Raw genomic sequence first — 5,633 nt, 5'->3', positions numbered from 1 at the left:
AGATTAGAGGGGGAAACAGACAAGTAAGACTATTGTTGTGAGATATATCAAGGTAAAAATAGGGTGCTGAAGCACAACCCAGGAAGAGCATCAGTAGGATTCTCAGGAACTGCCTGAGTGTTGGGGGAGGAGGGTACTGTTGAGAGTAGGGTATGATGGGAAGTGGGGCAGGTAAGAGTTTCAAAGGACAATCAGGTACAACAGGAAGGTGAAACTGACTCTGCCAGCAGAGGAAACAGTATATGCTAGGCACAGAGTATGAAATTGCTAGGCAGGACCATGGGGCTGGGGGCAGTGGAAAAGGCAGAGGCTAGGGAGTTGGGCAGAGGTCAGATCACAAAGAGTCTGAGGAGCTCAGCTATGTAATTTGGGCTTAAACATGAAATGTAAGGAGTCTTTGAAGCATTCCAAGCAGGAGGGTAACATGATCAGATTTGCTTGTTTAAATTGCCATGAAAATTTATGTCCACGGATTTGACTTGTTTTTATAAACTCATGATACTACTCAACACCCTATCCTTCCATGGAAGAAAAAATACATCTTTGAGAATTAAAAATGTCAAAGAACCTCATACTAAATGAGATTTGAGTTTTGTTTGTTGGTGAGATTGCTGGGGGTAGGAGATACTCGACTTGAATAGAAATATTGCTGCTGAGATTTAACCACTTAACTCTTTTCTTTACCAGCAGAGCTAAATCCATGTTTTTCATAACATAAATGGGAATTCTGAGATCTTTACCGTGTCTGGGGGAGACAATGATCTTGTCTTCAACAGACAGGTTTTGAAAGGTTTCTCAGGCGTGAGAGAGCACAAGGCTATAACCCAGCCCTGAAATTTATTAGCAGAAGCAGTTTACGACTATAAAGTCTCACTCTTAAGGCACACCAGTGCTTGCCTTCTATTTCAGGCCCTAACCAAAGCTGTCAGCTTCTCACTTTCAAAAGAATTCAGTTCACTTAATTAAAAAAACATTGTGTTTGTGAGAAGCCTATAGAAGTGTCCTGAAAACTCTGTCTTTGGTAGTTCTATAACTTTCATTTTGAATCACTGTCACTTTTTTCAATCAAGTTCACAGTCAAGGTTTTGAGTTTGAAGGCAGTTTTTCCTAACAATCAGGAGACTGGAGACTCTATCTCTATCACCCACATGCAACATGCCACATCCAACTAGCCCCAACTGACAACAGGCAAGATCTGGAAAGAAGTATTAGAAAGTGGATCAAAAAAAAGAAAAAAAAAAAAAAAAACTAAACTTTTTTTGTGATGCAATTCTTTAATGTCCTCACTCACTGGAAAGTTTTTCTAATATGACATTTGTCTTGGCAGATGAAGTGTCACATACTAAGCAGGTGATAAGTGGCATAACTCCGTGGAGGCATTTGGGAAAGCAAGTCAAAGACGCATGACAAACTGCGATGTGTAACTGTCAGCACAGACAGGCCAAAGTCCCCACATAAAAAGTTATTTGAAGGCTCCTCTCAGACTTGGCAACCCTACTGAAGTTAGACAGGCAAGGGTTCACTTTTTAAATGGTGTGTGTGTGTGTGTGTGTGTGTGAGAGAGAGAGACAGAGAGAGAGAGAGAGAGGGAGGGAGGGAGGGAGAGCACAAGTGAGCACAGGGGCTGGCTGTTATCTTTTCCATTGCTGAATACTTAAAACTGAAAATCAGAAGGCAGCGTTATATTTAAGATGCAAAGAAAGAGATGGAGATCTTCAAGAGAAAAACAAAGAGAAGTAAAGCAGATTTCCAAATACACCTGATAGTCACTTCAAGAGAGTAGCTAAAATTACCCCAGTTAGAGTGTCTTCTGTCACAAGCTCTGTTCCTAATGCATCTGAGGCCAAGTCCACCCCACATGGAGCTCCAAGCACAGTTCAGCTGGGAATTATACATCCACAGGGGTCTATAGGTCAAGATTTAAGTGCATTAACAGAGAGCCTCTTCAAGCTAATGTGACAGAGACGCATCAAATCCAAATTGAAGCCCAAAAGGAGAAACAAAACAAAATTAGTTCATTCATAACCTCAATGAGCTTTCATAAATTGAGACATATCTGTGCAATTTTAAAAACATTCTCCCAATGCCTTATTTCTGGCTGAATAAGTTTCTGCATGTAGGTAATTCAGGCATTGGCAAAGCACTTGCTTTGTGTGAAGGAAAATGAATGTGAAGATAGAGGAGAGAGGTGAAGAACCAGCTTCTAGCCTGCATCTGTTTCCAAGGTTTTCCAAATCTCAGAGGTCTTGCTTTAGAGCTATAACTATGTTGAAAGCAGCTTCCAAATTAAGTGGGATTCCAAACCACTTAGTATAGGTTGGTGACTAATTTGATTCGTACCAATAAGTTAATAGTGGGTTTCAATGAGGAGGTGTTCTTGGGCTGGTCTGCAACATTTGTAAGAATTATCCAGGCCCCTGATGCCATGGGAGGATATGCTGATGGGATAACCATATCCACAGGGGAAGGGCATAAGGAAACCAAGGGGCATGTGGTGGGCATGTAAAACTGTAGAGCCAGAAGAATGTAGCATCAGTCTGAATGATTGAGGTTGGTGTCAGAGTTGATCTGAAAGTTTTGAGCCCAAGAAGTGACCTTTACTGAAGAATGGAGAATAGAAAAAAAAAATGGATTTGGGAGTCAAGGGGATAAAGATGACCATCTATTGAGTTTGCCTTCCCAGCATCCATTCCACCTGGTTCTGGCCACAGTTAGTCAATTTTCTTCTATTTTTTAAATTTTTTTTAGTTATCGATAGACACAATACCTTTATTTTGTTTGTTTGTTTGTTTGTTTGTTTATTATTATTTTTTTATGGTGCTGAGGATCTAACCCAGTGTTTCACACATGCTAGACAAGTGCTCTGACACTGAGTTATAACCCCAGGTCGGTCAATTGTCTTCTAAGCACATAGCCACATTCTCAGTTCAAGAGGTTCAGGTACAACAGACACCCTCTTTGGCTCAAGTGGTAAACACCCAGGCCTGATTAATCAGTGAATTTCATCTCTTGGAACACAGAGAGGGCTCTATAATTTTTATACAGAAATGTTTCTGAATGTGAGAGTTTTAAGTTCTGTTTGCATAACACTTTATGTGAAATTAGGAAACTATCAAAGGATGGAGGAATGACTGAATATGGTGGGGTCGGGGGGAGTTGAAGCTCTTCTTCAGTGACCTCACTATTGTGCTTTATGCCACTACTAGTGCTTCAGGGATGGGCATATGATCAAGGTAGGCCAATGAAAGAAAGATAGCGCTGAGTTTTTTGTGTTTTTTTTTTGATGGAAAGTTTAGAATATAGAAACTTTCCTTTCACTGGGGATACAGAGCTGATAGAATGGGGTCCTGAAGCTTCTGATGGTCATGTTGTGGCTATGAGAGAAGAGTTTCCTGAGAAAATTAGGACAGAAGAGATCAGAGCCAAGGTGATGGACAAAGAATGTGGTGAATGACACAAATTCTTAATGGCATCCCTGGATCCAAAATCAGACTAGCTTGAAATCTATCTCTGGACCCCAATTTCCATGTTTTTTTTTTTCTTTCTTGAGCCAGTGACTCAGCAGAATCTTAATCGAAAAAGTATATAGTGCCCTGAACACTGTGCTAAATGTCCTTAGCTCTGAGATAAAGATTTGAGAGCCATTCACATGGGTAAAACAATAATAATAATAATAATAATAATAAAAATTTATTACTTTTTTTGCTTGGTGTCAGATATTGTTCTAAGGATCTTTTTTTCCCTTCCATCTCATGACAACTATGTGAGTTAGATACTATTCATATTTGTATTTTACATATAAAGATACTAATGGACACACAGGAAGTTTAGTAATTAGAATGGTAACACCAAGATGGCCCAGTGAAACCTCCTTCCTGATATTCGTCCTCATTTCATCTGTAGACTTCCTTCTACAGAATAGAATAAGGCAATGAGTAAGGCCCTGGGTTCACCTCCCAGCAACACACACACACAAACACACACACACACACACAAAATAAGACAGTAGTGGTAGTATGTAAATTGGAGACTATCTTAAATACAATTGGGTTTTCAATTGTATTTCTCATTTCTCTGTCTCTGTCTCTCTCTTTCTGTCTCTAATCATTCATTTTGGGGAAAAAACATTGTAACCAGGACTATAAAATGTCTCATACGGCAACTTAGGTCTCTGATCAATACTCACAGGAGTGACCTTGGAACTGGACCTTACAACCCTAGTTAAGTCTTTTCTGACTACAACTCATACAGAGAGTTTTGCTTGCCCCTAACGAGAGAACTTGAGCTATGAGAATCACTGCTGAACAAAAACAGAACTGATTTTTTTTTTTTTCTGTGTTGGGGATCAAACTCAGGGCCTAGCACATAAGACTAGAGAAGTGCTCTACTACTGAGCTAATCCCCAGGCCAGGGCTGAGTCTTAGTCAAGGATCTCACAGTATTACTCACAATGGATTTCAGAATTGCTATGGACCAGTGATGCCTTTGTGCCTTTCATTTCCTCTTTTTTCTGAACAGGAATGTCTACAAAGATTATCCTATGCCTGTTCCAGCATTGTACGGTGTGTGTGTGTGTGTGTGTGTGCGCTCGCGCGCGCACATGCATTAGAGGAGGCAGATAACTTATCTCTTATTACACAGATTTCACCGGTTTAATGATTAAGATGAACTATACTATTCCTATATATAAGGAATATGCCTAAGGACACTCATTCATAGCTTTACCTCATTACATTACAAATTTCTGGGCTTTGGAGTCTTATAATGGGCTGAGATTTTTGCGGGCTTTGAGAAGTGGTGAAAATATTTTATATGTGGAAGAGAGATGATTCAATGAGCAGTCAGAGAATAGACTGTTAAAGTTATCCTATAAGATGGCTCCTGATATACCCCGCCTCCTAAATTTCAGTACTTTGTGCAATCCTTTCTCTTCAAGTGTGGAGTGCACTTATTGACTTGCTCCCAGCAAAAAGGATAGGGCGGAAGTATTGGTACATGAGCTGAAGACTGTTCCATAAATGTAGTGTTGTTTCTACTCTCTCTTTTCTCTCTGTCTCTTAGATCATTTAGTGTGTTAGACATCTTTCTGTTGCTATGATAAAATACCTGAAAAAAAAAAACTTAAAAGGGAGAAAGGTTTATTTTGGCTCATGGTCTCAGAGATTTCTGCCCATGGTTGCTGACCCCATTGATTTGGGGCTTATGGCAAAGCAGTACATCACGGTAAAAGTGCGTAGCAGAGGAAGCGACTCAACTAATGGCAGTGGGGAAGCATAGAGAGAGAGCAAAGGGGTTGGGGTCCCAAAATCCCCTTCAAGGACACACCCTCAGTGATCTAACTTCCTTCCACTGGGCCCCACTACTAAAGGTTCTACCACCTCCCAATAGCACAATAGGCTGGGGACCAAGCCTTTAATATATGGGTCCTTGAGGACCAAAACACAACACAGCCTATGAGAAGCCACACTGTGAACAGTCCTAAATGGAGACCCAAATAGCAAGAAATTGAAATGTCCTGCCAACAACCAGGCAAATAAGCTTGGAAAAGAATCCTCTGGGGCTGGGGTTGTGGCTACTTAAAAGAAAAAAAATACAACTACGTAAAAAATAATAATAATCCTGTCTTGATCCAG

Source organism: Sciurus carolinensis, chromosome 2, assembly GCF_902686445.1.
Source record: "Sciurus carolinensis chromosome 2, mSciCar1.2, whole genome shotgun sequence".
In the NCBI taxonomy this organism is placed as follows: domain Eukaryota; kingdom Metazoa; phylum Chordata; class Mammalia; order Rodentia; family Sciuridae; genus Sciurus; species Sciurus carolinensis.
This window is presented reverse-complemented; position numbering follows the sequence as displayed.